Source organism: Chelonia mydas, chromosome 8 (genome assembly GCF_015237465.2).
Source record: "Chelonia mydas isolate rCheMyd1 chromosome 8, rCheMyd1.pri.v2, whole genome shotgun sequence".
Taxonomy (NCBI): Eukaryota; Metazoa; Chordata; order Testudines; family Cheloniidae; genus Chelonia; species Chelonia mydas.
Genome location: NC_057854.1, coordinates 46,621,618 through 46,642,537, shown reverse-complemented (window position 1 = coordinate 46,642,537; position 20,920 = coordinate 46,621,618). Strand labels below are relative to the sequence as shown.

General features: G+C 49.3%; 1 long non-coding RNA gene and 1 pseudogene across 1 annotated transcript; both read right to left on the bottom strand.

Annotated features, from left to right (window-relative positions):
• Positions 1–3,091: 3,091 nt before the first annotated feature.
• On the bottom strand, positions 3,092–4,454 carry LOC102947230 (annotated as a pseudogene).
• Positions 4,455–4,863: 409 nt separating this feature from the next.
• Positions 4,864–15,745, bottom strand: LOC122466865. The gene is made up of 3 exons (XR_006292770.1): positions 15,698–15,745; positions 7,150–7,270; positions 4,864–6,150 (listed from the first exon to the last, which is right to left on the bottom strand). It is a non-coding gene; the product is annotated as an uncharacterized LOC122466865 (long non-coding RNA).
• Between the last annotated feature and the right edge of the window lie 5,175 nt (positions 15,746–20,920).

Genomic DNA, 20,920 nt, shown 5'->3' with positions numbered 1-20,920 from the left:
ATCAGACCCCTGGCCCAAGAAATCACGTGCAGGTAGCCTAAGCCGAGCTGCAAAGGCTGCAGCCACGTATCTTTGAAGCTTGGGTGGCTTGGAGGCCGAGAGCTACCGCATTCGCACAAGCCACATTGCCTAGTCGGTGCCACATGCTGCATGCAGGCAAGAGGCCAGAATAGCAGAAAAGAGCTGCTGAGATGCTCGAGTCGACTGTAACCTCTTGCTGAATGATAAAGATAATTGAGAAGTGACAAGGACTTTGCTAAGCCTTTTACATTGCACAAGACAGAAAGAGGGCATTTATAGAGGCACCCAGCACCAGTTTCACAAAGCCTCTAGGCCAGGGGTGGGCAAAGTTTTTGGCCTGAGGGCTGCATCGGGTTTCTGAAATTGTATGGAGGGCCGGTTAGGGGAGGCCGTGCCTCCCTAAACCAGCCAGGCATGGCCTGGCCCTCACCCCCTATCAGACCCCCCCGCTTCTTGCCCCCTGACGGCCCCCCCCAGGACTTCTGCCCCATCCAACCCCCCTGCTCTCGGTCCCCTGACTGCCCCCGGACCCCCCGTCCCTAACTGGCCCCGCCGCCCCATCCAACCACCCCTTCTCCCTGACCGCCACCAGACCCCTCGCCCCTAACTGCTCCCCACCACCCCATTAAACCCCCCCTCCTTCCTGACTGCCCCCCGGGACACCTGCCCCCGTTCAACCCCCGTTCCCAGCCCTCTGACCGCCTTGACCACTCCCTGATCTCCCCTGCCCTCTATCCAACCCCCCCCCCCCCGCTCCCTGCCTCCTTACCGCACTGCCCGGAGCACCGGTGGCTGGCAGCGCAGCTGCACCAGGACAGGCAGCTGTGCTGCAGCACAGAGCACAGAGCCCAGGTTATTGCACTGCGCGGCACCAGGGGAGGGGAGACAGCCTCCCGGGCCAGGAGCTCAGGGGCTGGGCAGGACAGTCCCGCAGGCCGGATGTGGCCCGCGGGCCATAGTTTGCCCATCTCTGCTCTAGGCCCAAGGCAGACACCTGATCCAACAGGCATTGTCTAATCAACAGTTCTGAGATTTTTTGTAGGGGGTGAATTACCCACTGGGGAATCCCTATTTCCCAGTAAATGAAACACTGAGAATTGTGAAGAACGATGAATACATGCAGATGTACTTCAGGGGTGATACACTTACTATCGCCAGCTGTAATCATTCCAAAATAATGAGCCAGGTCTCAAAAAAATACTCAGGATATTCCCTTTAAAATCATGAGATTTTTTTTTCCCCGAGTAATTTGGGGATGGAGGGTTGTCTTCTGGTTTCTCAGCCTTGGGGGAGTATAGGGGTCATGTTTTCAAGCTTTCCTTTGCAACCATTTGGGCTAGAAACTTTTTTTTTTTTAATATAAACACACACACTGAATTTCTCATGTAATCACGAGTCCAGATGCTAGGGCTTTAAGAAAGACACTAAATATCGAGAGACTCATGGTAAAATTGTGAGAGTTAGCAACACTGTATTCCCTCAGTCAAAGCCAGACCTAACAGCATGCAAATTGCTATGAAAGCAAGATTGTCAGAGGCACTGCCCTGTTGCACTAGCTCAGCATTTAAGAATGTCTTAAAACCAACAAGCTCAACATCTTACAGAATCTAATTATCTAAATGGTCTCATGAAAAACAGCCAATGACAACAGTTCTTTAACAGCACATGAATGTTTCTCTGTAGTGTTGGGAACCAAAACCTGACAGCCCCCATCAGACCTGAAAGGGTATCCCTGTTCCCAACATGTTGTATCCGCATATAGCAATGGCACATTATCCTAGACAAATCAACTTCGGGTGCGTAAATGCAGCCATACTAAACCAGACAGCTCTTGGGACTGGTTAGAGGAAGGGCCTGCCGTCAGGACTCCTGGTTTTATTCCCAGATCCTCCGCTGATGTGCTGTGTGCACTAGTGAAAGTCACTTAGATCATATTCTGGACCCCTCACTGGCACAGGTGAGCAGCTACATGTACGAATGGACACACTTTCGTCAATGGGACTATTAGTGTGAGTCGCTGCACCTCCCAGTGAGCATCGCTTGGCCCATCGCTTCTGTGATTCATTGCACCCCTCTGCACAATGGAAAGAACAATTAAAGCTCATCAAAAACTAACAATGACATGGGGACAACATTATTCATTGGGAAAGAGACATTTTGGGGGTTGAAATTCAAATTTGTCAAAAAAAAATGTAAAAAAAATTCAGAATTCAAGCAATGCCCATGCGAGCAGTGGTCAGCTTGGGGGCCTTACAGCAGATCCATCTGTGCTATTAGAGAAATCAGTGATGCAACATCCAATGGTAAGGGCACATCCGCACCTCTAGGGCGCCCCCATGCTGTCTGAATGAGGGGTTGCAGGGGACTTGGCCTCTTGTACCCCGCTTCACAGCCACTTCCTTGGCCACAATGGCCAGTCCCAGCCAATGTCTTCTCCCATCTCTCTCTGGGCTCGGCCCTCTAGCCAAGTCACGCAACAGTTCACTCCCCTTCCGGTGTAACAAAGGTTCAACTTAGAGTCTAAATCACATGCCCAAACTAATAGTGCTTCTGTCTCTCTCAGGTGCCATTGATGCCCTCTGCTTCTCAGCCCTGGCAGAGCACCTCATGTCTTGCTTCTTCCCCAGCAGGATTCCCTGGCTGCTTCCCTTCACCAGGGACTCCAGAGTTTAATTGTGGTGATCTCCCAGCTCTTGTCACAGGTCCTAACTCAGGGTTCCCCCACACAGAAGCCTGCTGTGCTCCCTATGGGTCTCTTTCTCCTGCCACAGGCCCTAACTCAGGGCTTCCAAAGGGTGACTCACCCTGACTTCCTCAGGCTCCTCCAGAGGGAGCTCCCCTTGTTACTCCCTCCAGGGTCTCCCCCTCTACTGACTTGCCAGCTCTGTTTAAGTAGCACTCACCCTGCTGCCATACCACAGCTGGGGGTCAGTCTTTCATTTTCTTATTTTTTTTTTAATACCAAAATCCTGTTTATTTGCTTAATTTGCATGTCTGGAGCCTGTTAATGCCACCGGAATGGATGTGAAATAAACTTGGGGGGCCTCTTGGGGCCCCCACCACAGTGCTGCCCCCCAAACTCCCCTATTCCGGGATATCTATGACAAGCTCATCATCCCCGTTCAGGGGGTCTTCACCACTCCCCTCCCCCACGTCACTGAACATTTGCTGAGGCACGGTGCTGAGAATGGTGGGGCGCGGGAGCTTGGAGGAAAGGGAGGCCAGGGAGCCCACCTGGGGCGAGGAGAAGAGGAGACCCCCCACCACTGAGCAGTCGGGATGGGTGGCCGGTGTCAGGGACATCTTTAGCTTGCGGGTGCCTTTGGCCCGTCACTCGGGGCGGGCACTCGGGGGGCACAGGGCTCTGGCACCAGGTACTCAGAGGGGAACGGGCTGTGGCGGTGGGGGAGGCCAGCGAGCTTGGGTACGGGGAGGGCGCCCCCGAGCCCTGCAGGGGGAAGCCCGAGGTCACCTGGAGAGAGAGGCCAGAGGACGATGGGGACGAGGCTCCGCCAAGCTGGGGGCTCCGCTTCCTCTTCAGTGGCTGTGGCTCTGCCCCTTTGGCCCATCCCCATCACTGTTCTTTGAGGAGGCTGTGGCCTCCGAGTCGGACGATTCCTCGTCCACGTGATCGTGCTGCAGCAGCCGGTCCAGCAGGACGCTTTTATCCCGCTACACCTTCAGCAGCTTCCTCCGGGCCTTGCGACGCTCCTCCTGGAAACACTCCTGCTCGTAGATCAGCAGCTTCAGGCGCCGCTTCAGGGCCCAGTAGCGCCGGCGGCTCCACTAGGCCTCATCACACCTGGCTGGGGTCACTAATTAGCCAGCTCCTCAAGATGGCTGGGGGCTAGCTGCTAAGGCAGGGGCAAGGCTGAGCCCAGCTCTCCTCCAAGGGCTGGCCGGCCGGCCGGCCTGTGCAGTTGATGTTGGGTAATTTAGTTGTTTACATGAGGCACCATGTTGTGTTTGTGTACATGATGTACGTCACCCTTGTTGATCCTGGGGTATGTCTACACTGCACCTGGGATGTGACTGTTGACATGCCCGAGCTGGCTTTCATGGAGCTAGCTCTGATCCCAGAGTCGTTGAGTTGAGCCCTGAAGGGGAAAAAAAACAACAAAAAAGAGGGTTCCTGGCAGGTTTGAACATCCCCTGCTAAAGCATGTGAACTGCTATGCCTTCACTGCTCTGGACTGTGAGCTACCAGGATGAAAGCTAGTGCAGGTGTGTCTCCTTGTGCTGTAATCACACCCTGTGATTGCAGTATAGACATACTCTCAAGCAGCGGTGCACCAAAATGCACACAGGTAATCCTGCTGCAGAAACCTCAGTTCAGTTCTCACTGCCCTGCTACCTAGGAACAGCCCCTCTCTCTCTCCTTTCACCTCTTGGTCTCCAATCACCTGGTCTGTCCCCATTTGATCCTTGAGCATTTTAGAACACTCTATTCCCCTCTCCTCCTCCAGCCCCTAGGCTTTTTCTACCTGAGGTGCCTCTAGTCCAAACCATCTGTCATAACACAGTTTGTGTCCTAACAATACCCTCCTCAGCAGGATGGTGGGAAGCCTAATTAATGTATGTGAAGCATTTTCAAGTCCCTGGGGAGAAGGTAAACATTAGGATCTGTCTGGGGATCCTTTTCTTGATTTTAGCACTTTAGACAAAGAGATGTGGTGGGGCTTATACAAGTGTGCGATTTTGCGAGAATATATGGTAATGGCAGCTATGGAAGAAATGTAAAGTAACAGAACCCGTAAGGATCTATGGGAGACGCACACACACAGATCTGATTGGTGGGTATTAAAAGTTCACGGCAGACCTAATAGAAATCTGTCAACTCCCTGCTAATCCTTCTTGACAGAAACCTTATAAGAAGTTTAATGTGTTAAATAGCTCTAGAGACTAATCAGTGTGAAAGCCAAAGGGGATGGGGAGTTTGGAATAAGGGTTATATTTTCCTTCTTCATTTAACTGAGTTACTCTGCAGAGTCACAGGGGAAAAGATAATTTGGCTTGTAAATTGCTTTTCTCATATAAAACCAGATTACATGTTTCAATGTCCACAGGCTTGCAGTCCTTATTTCCCTGGACTCTAGTGAGTTGTGGCACAACCCTCATCCCCCCACCCCAAATATGCATTTGATCTCCTGCACTGCATGCATCTGATGAATATGCATTGGACACCCTGCTCCCTGCAGTACAATGGTGGGTCTGTCTGCCTGAAGGTGGAGTGGAATGCATGGGGGGACCAGACTAACACACCTGTGCTCACCTGAGCCCAGTCAAGAATGTGAATAATTTACATTTTCAAGTAGTCGGAAACCCACCAGCAATGAGAGAAGCTGGATAACCTAGCCCTGATGAGGAATTTTTTTCATACTCTGTAAATCATTTTGGTGTGGGCAGTTCTATCAGCTAATCATCCCAGACTTCTAGATTTAGCTCGTGTTATGCAGGTGGTCTCAATAGAAGACCATAATCTTCCCTTTTGGCCTTAAAAGCCATGACCTCTAAGGCCAAGCAGGACCATTATGATAATCTAGTCTCACTTCCTGCATAACACAGACCGAAGAACCTCATCAAGTCCCCTTATGTGCGGCTGAACTACAGCATATCTGTTAGGAAGACATCCAATCTTGATTTAAAGATTCCGCATGGAGAATCCACCATGTTCCATCAGTTAACTACCCTCACTGTTACAAATTTCAAGCTTGAACTTGGCTGACTTCTGTTTCCAGGCATCGGATCATGTTGTGGCAGAGACGGACCTGAACCAAAACCCCATATCCACACACTGCTGAACTTTGGAGGAGTCTAGATCGGGACCCCAACTTTGTGGCGTAGCCCCCTTTCTACTAATTATTGGGCATCAGGCAGAATGCACCATATTATTTGCTTTTTGGCAGAACAACCAGAGTGTATTTCAAAAGTGCCTTTAACTATGTTCGGTGCCAAAGCACTTCACAGACTGTATAGAAGTTTTTATATCTTGCCCATCTTCATGGTCTCTCTGTCTTGTGGTACAGGGATCATTCTGCCCACCACTGAAATGCAGCCACCTCTGGGGTAACATGTGACATCCATTCTTCATCTGCAACACTACACAAAAGTTCCCAGGTGAAGCAAGAGCTGCAATAGAAACAGAGGGAATTTTGGGGAGGGAGAATGTAAATGCCTGGGCTACAATTTGTCCAGCACGTCTCAGCCAACACAGAGAAATGTAATGACATCAAGGATATAGATGCCTAATCTTCAGACTCCCTCTTCAGCAGCAGAGAAACATCAGATTGGGGAAGTGGGTTCAGTGCTGACTGAGTGACAAGCCAGAGCTACTCAACCACCAACACCAGTGCGTTTTCCTTTATAGTCCTGCATGTAAATACTGACCAAACTGTAACCTACATCAGGCCCAGTTCTCCACATCTCATTCAGATCCCAGAGCGTTTGGGGCTACTTGTCTAAGTGTCCAAGGAAGGCTTGCACAACTGGGTCCTTACTTTTTAAGCTCAATGAGATAACAGCCCAGGACAGTTCGGCTAGAGAGAAGCACAATCCCTTAAATGTAGACAACATAGTACACAATGGGTCATAACCAGAGAAAATGAACCTTTTGCATTGGGGTAGGATAAATCATTTACAGTTGGATTGGACAGAGCACTTCAGATCACATCTGTGGGGAACAGTCTTGCTCTGATTGGAGGAAGGTATGCTGAACAACCCCACAGGCCTTTTTCCAGCTCTGATTCCTTTCATTTGATGATGGCAATGCACCGTGATGGGGCAGGACACTGGACTGGAAATCAGGAAACGTGGGCTCTACTCCCAGTTCTGCCACTGACCAGCTGTGTGACCTCAGGCAAGTTGATTGTCTAGGCATGCTTATCTTGGTTTGGGGGGCGGGGGGGGATGAACTAGATGACCTCTTGAGATCCCTTCCACCCCTACATTTCTATGATTTCTCTGCCTCTGTTTCTCCTCCCAATCTTTGTCTATTTTGATTGTACTCTTCAGCATAGGTATGGTCTCTCACGAGGTGTTTGTACAGCCCCTAGCACATGGGGCCCTTTTCTTCCTTAGCATTATCATATAAATAACAGCAGCAGCAGCAGCTCGTGGAAAGGTCCGTACCTTTGCTAATGGCCACTTGAAGTCATCTGTTAAAGGCAATCACCAGTCACTCCTCAAGTCTGATTTCCAGGGAACATCAGCAAGGAGCCAAGATGTCACACCCTGGTGGAAGTGCTCTTTTCTGGAAAGAGTTAGAATATATTGCTCTGTCACATACTCGCTAGCGTAACCAATGCCATCTCAAACAGGGCTGTGCTTCTTTCACCCATTAGCAGACTAAGAGGCCAAGGCTTGTAGGCTTGACTACTCCATCCTGACAATTACAGTCACCTTGGAAGCAGTGCACATTTAGTTGGAGTGTAATATTTATTAGTTGCACAGAGCCAAGAGGCCTATCAGTAAGCATCTTATAAACAGTCTGAGATTTTCAAGGAGGCTAAACCTATTAGGCTTCCAACTCTCACCAAAAGCCAAGGGGAGTTGGGTGCCTGATTCCCCTTGAAAAAAGTCACAGGGGTATTAAATAAGGACCAGGTTGGAAAAGGCCCTTTCGATTCTGTGCACACAAAGATCCTGTCCCCTTATGCATCCTGCCCAACTGACATCCCTCAGTTAAGCTCAGAGACTGCTCCCTCCACACACACAGACTTGGAGGGTGATGGGACCATGAATCCACCCCGCCCCCCCCATATTCAGAGGAATTAAGTGGTGGGCTAGGCCTCAGGCTGCCCTCAACACAGCATGTTGGTGAGTTTCACCCTCACTGTTTTAATCTTGATTTGTGGTGTGTCGTTTTCTTAGCCTCAATCACTCCCGAAGAAGCAGTTCGGCCTTAAGAAGAGATTCGGAGGTTAGGAAAGAAGTGGAGATGTATTTTGTTGCTGGTGAATAAGTGTGGCCAGTCTGAGGAAGGCAGCTTAGTCTCTACAATGGGTAGCCCTGCCCCTGCCTACTCATGGCCCCACATTGGGCTTGCTGGGCAGAGATTAAAAACAACCTCCCCCACAGCCATCTCAGCAGGCTGCAGAGAGCTCCAGGCATGAAGTTGCCCTGCAAAATCTGATCCTTGCAAAGATGGGAAAAGATAAAAACAGTTGAGTCACTCTGGCAACAGGCCCTTCTTCTTACCTGTCCCCAGACAACGATTTCCCCCCTCCGTGACACATCTCTATAAACACAGCACATGCCCTCCACCCGCACTTCTGCCCGTCCCGTTAGCTACACATTCAAACCAAGCTGGCCCTACCCCACCCTGCCTGTGCCCACACACATAGCGTATCCCACATGCACACCCTTGTGCTCAGCCCACAGATCCCCCCAGCCACTTCCACGTCCTCACATTGTACCCATAGGCACTCATCTTGCACACACAAGCATCCTGCACACACTTACTGTGACAAGCTTTACTCAGAATTTCCTCTAGTCATTCATCACCTGTCCTGCCCCCACATCCTCCAGCAACCCCTCCATCTCCTCCAGCCCCCACCCCCATTTTCCCCTGGCACCTCCTCCATCCCCTCCTGCTCCCACGTTTCCCAGACTCAGTTTTCTGCCTTGTCCAACGCTCTCCAGGCTGCAAGCAGTGCCAATTGACACCAGTTACACACCATTACAGGTGAAACAACAGTCGCAGAACCTGGAATAAAGAGGCTGTAACTCACCAGGTGGCATTTTATACCCTAGCTTTCCTCAATGAAGAGACGTGCAAAGTTACACGGAAGATTCTGTTTAAAGGCCAACAACTGAGAGGTCTTCTCCCTGGCGATTTGTAAACACACACCGGAGCATTGTGAAAACCAGCCTCAACTCAGATGGTCACTCCTCTGCATCTTACTAGTTGGCTTGTGTTTCTTAACATTTGGCATGCCTTTCTTTGCAACTTATACGTTTCAAGTTTATTTTTTCCATGGACTTGCCAGAGCCCATCACCTGTTTATAAAGGATACTACTCCTTGGTGGAAACATCCTGTGTAATTTAAGCAAGGCTGGTGATCAATCCCACAGAATTGAATGGAGAATTATCTTTCTGCTGTAAAATTCTAAAGGAAAGTTCAAACCAGCTGTACAGGAAGGACCTCATTTTCTGTTCAGTTCCAGAGATGTTGAGTCATTTCTGAAGAACCCTCTTGATTTCAATGTTACTAAACTCAGTAGGACTCATCCTTAAGGGAAAAAATTTCCACCCCAAAAGGCACTGAATAGGTTAGTGGCATAGCACACATTGCGTGTATTAATTATTGAAGAATATTGATCACTTTTCCAAATATTGGGCCAAATCCTCAGCTAGTGTAAATGAGTATGAACAGCTGCCATTACCCTACTACCTGAGCACTTACTAGCCATTAGTGTACCTCTCCTTACAAAATCCCACTGAGATAAGGCAAGTGACATTAGCCCCATTTTACAGATGGGGAAACCAAGGCATGGAAGAGGTAGGTGATTGGCTGTGGTCACACAGGAAGTCTGTAGCACAGCAAGGACCTGAACCGGGTCTCCTGAATCCCAAGCTAGCCTCTTAAGCACAGGATCCTCAATGAAGCTATGCTGACTCACATTAACAAAGGAGCTGGTCCTACAACATCTGTGCTATTGAGACTACAGTTACAAAGCATTGCCCTTGTTTTATGTTGTGAATGCTGACGCACATTGCATTAGCCTCTTCAGTACTGCTTTACTCATGCGATCACATGTGGAGCTTTGGTACCAGCAAATTTGCCATTGGTACCAGTCCACTTCCAATCCAGCCTAGGGCGATAGTGGCTGAAAAGTGTCGCCATCTGATAGTTATTCTGTGGCCTCCTGAATGCAAAATGAGTTTAGGACCTTAGTCTTGGTCCTTTTAGATGCCTGTCTGCTGGCACTGGCCCTACTCCTCACCAGCACTGGGTGCCTCAGCAAGGAGATCAAGGACTGAGTGATGTTTTAGCTCCCCAATTTTCACTGTCCCATGTCAGGGGCCAGGCCCACTTGTGGAGGCCGGAGCAGAAGAAGCCAGCAGGGCTAGTGTTTGGGAAGTGAATGAGAAATGGTTTTCTGCTACCTGACATTTGAAGGAAACATGATTATTGGGGGCTCCAGTCTTGCTGCAGGTACCAGTGAGAGGAACCAGGTTGGCAGCAAATAGGGGATTGCTTCTGTGAAAAGGAAGCCATACTACAGCACAGTAAATACACTTTCCTCTACCCTGGGTATGCTATGCTCAGCCTGCTCCATTATTACTGAAGCACAGCAGCAGCGAGCATACTGGCACATCTCCTGCTGTAATCCCCTGTAGAAAGAGCCCTCAAACCAACGTCAGGTACTCCCCAAATTCCCTCTGCATGAAGAGCGTTTAACAACAGTGATCGGGCTGATGAATTGGGAAGCACCCTAAAGGACAATCCGATAGGGTTTCAAAACCAATCTCTTTTAATGCCCTTTTTACTTAGTCATTCCCCCGTTCTTGTCATCTTACACTCAGCCTCCATTGAGCAGTTCCCAGGTAACCAGATCCCTTCCTGTACACAATGTGCCTACTATACGCAAAGTGATGTTATCAAGCCAGGCTCAGCCTAGTGCATATGGTCAGATAGTGGCTAAGCTAGGGTGGCCCTGGGTTGATGGAGTGAAACAGGACTCTTCATCCCCAATTTAAATACACAGTGGGCTTTGTGAGGTCTGTTGGGATCAAAACATATTTATAAAGACTCATTAGTACATAATTGGGTAGTGTTTTACTTGCTGAGTTCAGAATTCTCTATACAGTCACCTTACGTATCTGTCTGTCCAGCCTTTCATTCCAGATAAATGAGACACTGCGGTAAATATTTGGTAGCTCCTTGAGTGTTATGGGCCTGAGGTGAGATGGACAGTGCGGTAGCTGATATTCCGAGAGAGAAAGAAAAATAATCAAAGAAACAGATGTTAAACTGCAGGAATTATTAATTAAGGGATAATTCCATTTTCTTTACTAAGCTTGTTTGCACTTAAAAGCTTTCAGGAGCAAGCAACTAGCATCTGCTTGATGGGACTTTTATGACTGAGGAGAAAAAAGATGCAATAAACCACAATGCACCAAAAGATATTATTTAAGAGAATTACTGAAACTCAGACCTACGAATTGCATCATTCTTGTCTAATGGACCAGGGATGTGATGGCCCAGATGCCAAAAAGAGTTCTGACTCTCAAGGGCTAGTCTCCCAAACAGGCTTGTTATGTTCTTTGTCCTACATGGGAATAGCACAGTCCCTACCCAGAGACATGGGATGCCTGGAGACCTGAGACCTGACTGGGCATTCCTGGAATGGACCAAGAAGGGGAGAGATACAGGTGCAGTTGCCATGAAACTGTGACAGCCCTGTGCCTTATTTACTGCACGCCACCCAACCCCTGCACTGAACACAGAATTATTTGTTTCCTCCTGGATGTTTCTCTGGTGCTCTGACCACAGTATCTGAGTGCTTCACAAACATTAATTTTGCTTTACACACCCCTCTGTGATGAGGGGGCATTAGCCCCACTGCACAGATGGGAAACTGAGGCACATGGAGATTAAAGCGAAGATTGTCAAGCGTGCCAGTTAATTTAGACATGCCTGGCCTGATGTTTTCAGAGAAATTAGCAATTTTGTGCCACTTTATATGTTCAAAGTACAACTCTAGGCAACTTCAGTTGCAGCTGTGAGTGCTCAGAACTTTGACAAACCTGTCCCCAGGTGTTTAATGTTGGGAACCCAGAAAAAAAGGAGCACGTAATCAGTGACCACCTGTGAAAAGTTTGTTGTAAATGACTTGCCAGCATCACACAGTAACTCTGTGGCAGAGGCAGCGATAGAATCCAGTTCTCCAGGGCAGCATTCAACTGCCTTAACCATGAGATTGTCCTTTTTCTTCCTACAATTCCCTGCCTCATTGATGACACAACTTCCCAGTTCTGCAACAAATAAAGAAGGGGTCCTGCAGACAACAGCCTCCTTCCATCCTGCACACTGAATGAGGCAGGGTCCCATGAAAAAAATATTCTGTGACTATCATAATGCATATGCACAAGGGGGCCAAGTTAAGGTTAAATGGACAACCTTAATTCTGGCATTTCCTAACTTTTGAATATGTGACTTTACATCCAAAAACTATATTAAACAAATATTAAGTTTGCAATATCCTGTTTTAAAAAACAGAGTAACTGGTAGCAGTAGCAGGCTGTTATCCTTTATGTGGACCAGTGACTAGAGGAGGGCTGAGACATTTTGCTAGTGGGTTTCACAGGTCTATTTTGGCTCTAGCATGTCTCTGTCCCTGTGTGCTCCCATCTGTCCACTCCAGTTCCTGCTGCTCTCCCTATTTAACCTCCTCATCCCCTAGCCCTTGTGCCCTCTCTCCCACTGCCCCCCACCCGCTCATTTTCACCCTTCTGTACTGCAACGGGGTTGCTCTCGCCTGGCTCCTTGGTACCAGCAGGGGGAGCACTAAATGCACAGGACACACTCTCCGTGCTATCAGTTCCAGTGCCCAGCACTGCAGCAGCCAGAAGTAGCAACAGCAGAGAAGTCCTGCTCTGCCCTGCAGCCTCAGGAGGGAGCCTGCTCAGTAGCTCAGTGGGGACAGTACATGCAGTCTGGTCAGCTCTAGGAGCTGTGAGGTGATGGAGCATGCTCAGTGCAGAAGGAATCTTCAGCAGTTATAGGTGGCGTTCTCTAACACGTCTCCGCTGATCATGTGCACACTGAGATGTTTCAGAGGCTTAAAACTTGGCTAAATTTTCCAGCGGTGGCAAAAGGCACATCCCTGACATCACAGTGACCGCCTGACACATTCCAACTCCCCACTCCAAAGCAAGGGGGCGCTAGAGCTTCTCAATGGAATGGAATTTTTCAACGTGGGCAAAATATGTATTTCCCCCTTAATCTTAGTCTCGGAAACAGCTGAATTGTTTGATCTGAAACTTAAAAACAAAATTCACCCTGAGGCAGACACCCAGCGTGGGATATTTTAGACCAAATGGTTAAAGTTTGGTAAAGTTATAAACCCCTGAAACCAGGGTCTTATGACAGACAGCATCTGGCAACTGTAATAGGCGGTGCTGCCCGCTCCCCCTAGAAATGTTGTTGCTCTTTTCCCTGCTTTTGGTATCGCCCACGTTAGTCTTCAGCTGTGCAGCGCATTCCTAAACTGGATTCCGGCTCCCTGCCTTGGGCTCAGTGGTGGTGGCAAAAGACATCTGGGTCCCCCGCATGTGTATGGGCAGCATCTTGTGATGCAGTGGCTCACGTCACAGCTGTGACCTAACACAAATCATGCCTCCTATTCACAGGCCCCTTATTCTTGATTTTCCCACCCGTGATCTGTTCCCCATGAGCTGTGGGTGTTGGGCATCCCTGCTGATGGTTGTCACGAATGCCTGGGCTCCAGGGTGCATTGGTGGGCACTGCTCAGTGTTAGGGTACTGCTGTTCACACTGCTCCATGCCCGGCCACGTCACCCTCTCAGGGTGGGAGTGATTGTCAGTCATTACAGACATGGGTGGCAGCAGTTACTATTTACATGCACTTTCTGGTTTCCATTTCACAGGGACCTGGGGTCTCTCCTGCTGGCCAATGCCTACTGTGGTGGGGAAGGCCACGGCTCCTCCTATACCCTCCTCTCCCCACCCTCTCTGCCTGCTTTCTGCCGCACTGCTCCTGGCCGGTAACATCTCGGTCACAGCCGGGCACTCGCCCACGCCTGTCCTTCCAGGCGGCCTTTGCATGGCAACCCAAGGGAGGCTGCAGTCTGTCCCTCTCACATTCATGTCAGTCAGGAGCAGAGCTATTGAAGCTAATGGAGTCACAGCAGTGTAAAACCAGAGGAGGAACAGCAGGCCATTGCTCTTTCCCTGAGAAGCTGCTACCTGTGACTGCACATAACATGCCTTTGGAGTAACTCCAGTCACAGTGTGGATATACGCCACTCCGAGTACAGAATTCGCCTCATCAAGTGCCCCGTCAAAAGAATCCCTCTCGCTTTCACGGGCAGATCACCAAAGAAGAAATCTGAGCCCATCTTCATAAGCAGAAGCCTAGAGGGACCAAAAGTATCTGGAATCCGGGTTCTTTGCTATAAGGCCCATCGGTGTTTGATCAGTTGGATACACTCATCTTCTGTCTGTGACCTTATACATGTCAGCCTGGAAACCACCGACTGTAGGAGGTCTGAGGTCACCTCTAGGTGACCAGTGCTGAGAGAAGAGCGGCACTCAGTGGGACTGCTCGTCAGCTAGCCTCAGCCATTGCAGATCTGTTGACAAGATCACTCAGCCCATTTACACCAGGTGAGAATCTGGCCCTTTGTCTGCATTTCCATTGCACATTTTCCTTGCCACAGGTTTATATAAAACTTTGCAGTGAACTTTCCCTCCTGCTGAAATGGTGCATAGAAAGCCAGACCCTCAACGGATGGAACTCCACAAAAGCAACGGAGTTGTGCCATTTTCACCACCAGAGGATCTGGCTCCTAGTGTCACTTTTGCACCTGAAGAATTTGCAAAGCTATTGATTCAATCCCTTGCACTTGATACAAAAGGGTTTTAAGGGAGCAGAGGGTTTTCTAGCATTGGATGGTGCTTTGTGCTGGAAAATACACCCAGGAGTTAAAAACTCTGATTTGGTTTAAACATGAAGACACTCGGCAAATGATTAAACTATAAAAGAGATTAAATGGTGATTCATCCACCACCTCCACCCCGAGGGACTGGAAACCAATGGCACCATTGTGCCAGACAAGCAGGATTTGGTAGCCATAGACCCTGAGGAATCTCTACTGGTACCACCTGCATGAGACCGGATTTTACTTTTTTCATGACATTTTGCTTAATGCTTCCCAGTCCACTAACCCAGTCCTCAAATTCTTTAAGAATCTCTTCTGAATCCTGGTCTGGAGACAAGAAATGCACCTGTTTGACCAACCACGTCCATAGACGGAGCCCATGCTCGTATCGGGCTGGTTATGTGAGTTACCTGATCCCCCATCGGAGTGGGGAACAGGAGCTCCCCATTGCCACGTGGGAAGTGAGAACATCCCCTTTTTGCCACAGCAAAAACCCTAAGCCCTTCCTGTGGCTCCAGCACCGTCCGCTTCTGTCACTCTCTTGGGCTCGGGAAACTCCTCTCCTCGAACTCTGCCTTCTTGCTGGCTGCTGAAACGGGGCCTCACGGAGGCGGGGGCGGGGCGGGAAGCTGAACAGGGAGCAGTGGGCAGAGCTGGTGCCTGGCTACAGAGCGCATGAAGCTTCAGACCTTTCATGCCAGTAGGGAGAAGAGCTGCCCCATCGGAGTCCCCCACTTACCTCCCCTCCTCTCCCAAGGGGGAAAGAGGCAGAGCCTTCTGCCTCCAGCTCTCCCTCCCCTCCTGAGGAAAAAGGGAGACCCTATCCCCAGCTTCCCCAGTGGAACAAGAACAAGGGCTGAGATCCCCCCACCCCTCGGGGTGGAGAGGGGCAGGAGACCATCTGAAAGCACAAGGAACATTCCCCTGCACAGCTCCACACACAAATAAACACACTTTCCCCCGTCTGGCTCTGAGCTTCCTTCAGGTGCATTGATTCCCTTCCCCTCCGACAACATGCAGCCACCAGAACTGGCAGGCGGGTACCTACTGCCTCCTCTCTCCTTTTTGCAGTTTAACCTCTGGGTCCCTGAACGTGCCACTTAGCAACCACTGCTTTTCGCCACTGCTCAGGTCTATTTAGGGCCACATCCTCAGCTGATCTAAATCAGCATCGCTCTGTTGATTTCAAAGGAGCAATGCTGATTTAAGCCAGCTGAGGATCTGACCCGTAATTTGGAGTGTATTTGTTCTAGACACAGAATTCCTGTCCCCATTGTTACAAGCTTCTGGATAGCGCAGCCTTGGACCTTTGCTGCTTAGAAGCTTACGTGCTCCAGCTGACTTCGGCTGAGTGTATTTCAGCTTCATTCCATGCTACATCTGGCCAAGCTCCTGTATAAACTCATCACTGGAAGCAAGTTAATTAACATAAGGTCATTCAGAGCTAGCTAGTTCCTTCCTATCAATATCATCTAATCAGTAGCCTCACCTGAAAGGTAATCTCTGCCTTGATCTCCGGTTGGCCATGTAGCAGCCTCTGAAAACACTGGGGGCTTTGTTAATTCAGTGTTCCCAGTGAGATGCCAAGGTCACAGCCCGATCCCTTCCCCTTCAGTGTCCTTGCTTTGGGTAAAACAGGAATGACTTGGTTTCTGTAGGAGACTCCCAGAGAAACCCCCAGTTTCTTTCCTTTTCAATGTGGCAGCAGGCTGTAGTTTGTCCGACACAGAGAAGGAAACAAGCCACTAAATGGGTAGGGGGCAGGATAAGCAGAAATGGAATTGAAAGTGTTAGGTGAGCACCACAAAAGGGCCCATCACATGGAGAGGTTGCCCTGTGAACTGGACAACTCAGGAGATCAGTAATGGTGGCTATAGCGAAGTTTTAACCAACACGTGGCTGATAGCGACAGGGGCTGAAAGTTGTCAGTCATGTGCTGACTGCTGGCTCCCCTAGGTCAGATGACATGATGGGCTTCAGTTCATTGCTTAGGAGACAAGGGTCACCATTGCATATGGTGCTCCTTGGCCACTTAGGATATGTCTACACAGCACTTAAACACCTGCAGCTGGCCCGGGTCAACTGACTCGGGCTTGGGGGTGGGAGGGAGCTAAAAATTGCTGCATAGACATTTGGGCTCCAGCCCAAGTCTGAGCTCTGGGACCCCGCAATGGGGGAGGGTCCCCAAGCCCAAACATCTACACAGAAATCTGTAGCCCCATGAACCCAAGTCAGCCAACCCAGGCAAACTGTGCCACAGGTCTTTTATCGCACTGTAGATATACCCTTGTAACCCTTCTGCCCATCAGAGTTGGCAGCAACAAGGGCCGGGTTCAATATCTAGGGGATCCATTCCAACAACACAATGCAAACCAGCTCGAGCCCCCACCCAGTGACCTGGGACAAATATATACCACCCCTGCTGGGCGCCTCCAAGAGGCAATACTTCCCCTCTCACAAGCACAGAGTCTGAGTGTAGCAAAAAGCCTTTTAATAACAGAGAGAAACAATGTGGCATTATGTTGGGGAAACACCACCAACAGGATTCATAACACAACCCATGAGCAAAAAAACCCACCCCAAGCAAATTGGGGCATGTCCTTTCCCTTTGGTTCTTGAGTCCAGCAACCCCAAATCACCCAAAGTCCCAAAAGTCCAATGACCCAAAAGTCTCTGTCCCTGGTCAGGGCAGCCCCAGAGTTCGAAAGTTTATCTGCAGAGCTTTACCTCCCAACCTGGGTGGAGATGGGGGCGGGGGTAAGAGGCACCTTACCTGATCTGAAGCTGACCGCCCCACAGCTCCATAGGGCTCGGCTCCGCTCCGCCAGCCGCCCCACGAACTGCTTCGCTCAGCTCCACTCTACAGCCCACAAGCAGCTCTCTCAGTCCTACGAACTGCTCCACCAGCCAGTCCACAAACTGCTCCGCGTCCCACCAGCAGCTTCCACCATCCTATGAACTGCTCCACAATATATCTTCAGGCTCCCCCACTACTTAACACAACTCTCAGTGATTTCAGCTCTTAGTCAGTTCATCTCTTTGGTGAATTCAGCTTATAGTAGGGGAGCCTCAGTGCTGGTGCACTATTAGCCCAAAGCAAGCTCAGCGGCCTGTAACTAGACGTCTAATGAAATCAAAATTAGCTCTGATGTTCCACAGTGGAGAGAGGAGACAGTGCAATTAGCATGTAAGGCCCTCACCAAGGGGCCCATGCCACCAAGTATTAATACTTGTCCCCAGCCTCTCTCAATTCACACAGTTTTAGAACCCATGACCCTTGCCTAGCGAGTGCTACTTAGTTGATGGTGAGTCCCTCCATCATAACAAAAGGCCAAGTACAGTTCCAAGCACAGTTCCCATAATCAGGGTAATAACAATTTATTCTTCCTGCCCCGATAACAGAGACACTGGGGATCCCACAGCAGCCAAAGTGACCATTTGGGCAGCTATGGCCTCATTCTAGGCGGGGTGGGTGTGCCTATGCAAATGAGATCAGTCCCTGAAGTTCTTTTCCACAACTTGCCACACGTCACCACCAGATGTCAGGGCGGAGCTCATCCTGACACTGCTTACACCCTTATGAACTGCCACAGGTCATGTGCTGAAGAATTAAGACACATTCATGGGAAGACATGAGGAAACAGCTTGTGCTACTGACTGGTTAAAAAGTTACCCCATATGTGTATGATAACCCAAGAAACTGCTAGCTTTGCTGAAATCAGTGGAACAACACTAATTTACACCAGCTCAGAATCTGGCCCTTTGAGTTGTTCTGCCAACACTTTATAGCTTAGTAGAGGGGGTTGAAAATGCCAACTATTTCTCCCACAAGAAATTTGGGGAACTTTTCATTTTTTTAAAATGAAAATTTCTGCAAGCATGTTCAGTTTTTTCAATATAATCTGAAACCAGAAAAATTTGATAAAAAATCATTTCAGTACAATTGTTTGGTTTTTGAAAAACCAAAACCAGCTTTTTTAATGCGAAAAACTGACCTGAAAAGTGAAAAATTTCACTAAAAGCTGGAAAAAGTCAAACCAACCATGCAATGTTTGATATCTTGTTTTTAGAGAAAAGGCTGGAAGGTTATTTTTTACCAAAATGTAAACATTGTCATTAAAATATTTTTTTTAATGAGAAAAACGGTGGGATGAAAAAATTCAAGGAGCTCAAGTAGCCACTCTGACAACAAAGACACATCCAACTCCCAGGCCAGCATTCTGCAGCAAGCCCAGGAGGGAATTTCCTGAGCTAAGAAATGCATAAATGACCACTAAAGGGCATTAAAAGCATGGCTGGCCAGCTGCTAAGCCACGACTCCTGTGCGGCAATAGGTTCAGGCTTGATGGTTTTCAAGGAGAACTGGAGTCCCAAAAAAGACGCCCCACTCGCACAGAGCCACATAGGCTATGTAGCTGTCCAGCCCTGTCCTGTCCCCCGGAGGTGGAGCCTGAGAGCCAGCCACAGACATAGGGCCAATGGGCCGCCGTGGCCCACAACTTACAGGCCTGACTGCTGGCTCTGAAATAGAGACACATTTGAGGAGCGTGCCTGCATCGAGGCCAAAACCCACCCCAAGCGGGACATCAGAGAGCAGGGGGGTGGAGATTGGTGCTCCCCCAATCCCATCACCCTGCCACAAGGGGACAAGGGTCAAAGTAGAGAGGTAGCCAGTGAAAAAGCCCTATCAGATGACCACACTAAGCTGCTTCAAGCCCCCTCATCAGGTGATCTGTTGCTTAGTTATGGCCCACCTGAGCATTTGGGGTAGAGTCCATGTACACAGAATGAAGGGGATCGTGTCCTCCTCTGGGTCAGAGGATCAGGATTTGCCTAACATGTGCATTGCATGGTACAGCTGAACCTGCCCTGTTGGAAGCAGAGGGCTCTAGTCTCCCGGAAACGTCAGGAAAGAGGGCTATGCCATGGGGATAGGAAAGACAGCTAGAAGAATCCTGGCTAAGATTTTCCAAAGAAACCTCTGATTTGGGATTCCCAATTTGAGATACCATCCTGGGGTCTGATTTTCAGAAGGCGTTGAGCACCTGCCCTCTGACACTCAGACCCCTTTAATGTTGCTCAAGTTGGGCACCCAAAAATATAGGCCCCTCTTAGACCCCTGAAGGGGCTCCCCTGGTGGATGTGCAGGGGATTTCCCTGTTTGGACCCAAGTCCCTGGATCCTTCATGCTCAGGTCTTGCTAGGGCTGGGCACAGTCTAAGCATTGTCTGTGACCCTGGACCTCTCCACCCACTCCAGGGAGGAGATCCTCTGTGCAGCACCCCTTTCTGAGAGCTGAGGACAGACCAACTGTCTAGGCCCTGAAAGTAGCACCAGCTCTCCCAAGCCTGCCTAGGAGCTTTTGCACATTCCCAGAGTTCCACCGAATCTGGTTTATTGTTCCTTTGTTCAGGGGCTAGATGACAGTAAAGGCATGTAACAAAGAGACTCCGTAAAGGAATTTCTAAACACACACACTACTCTTGGACAGCACGAGAGATATGCAAATCTATGGAAATGCAACAAAACCCTCATGTAAAATCCTGCTTCAGTTTTCTCACCACTATGAAAGCGCTTTGGGAGCTGGGTTATGTTCTTTCAGGATCCCAGGACCCTTCCTTACGCACAGCCTTGCCTGCTTCTAATCTGCTTCTAAAATGGGGTAGTGAGAGTGCCTTCCTTTTATAGAGTTCCAGGCCCTTGTCAGGTGACCACCCTGAGCGGCTTCAATTCTCTCATCAGGTGATCTGTTGCTTAGCTATGGCCCACCTGAGCAAACTGGTTTCTCTACACTGCATCCAGCTCATTGTTCCAGGGGTTTCCCTTTAAACAGAAGATCATCTAATTTAATGACTCTTGATTGTTGCCCATTGTTAGCTCTCTGCTAGGTGGAAGGATTTATTCTGACACTTCTTGATATTTTTAGCTCTAGAGGAGGTAACAGAGCCAACGTGAGGGCTCAGAACAGTTTCACAATCAAAAGGGCAGTCACAAAGACTGGAGGACACTATCAAATTAGTCTGGCTTAATTGCATCACTCACCACGTCTACACTACCCGCTGAATCGGCGGGTAGTGATCGACCTATTGGGGATCGATTTATCACGTCTAGCGTAGACACGATAAATCGACACCTGATCGCTCTGCTGTCGACTCCGGAACTCCACCAGGGCGAGAGGCGGAAGCGGAGTCGACGGGGGAGCGGCGGCCGTCAATCCCGCGCCGCGAGGACGCAAAGTAAGTGATTATAAGTCGATCTAAGATACGTCGAT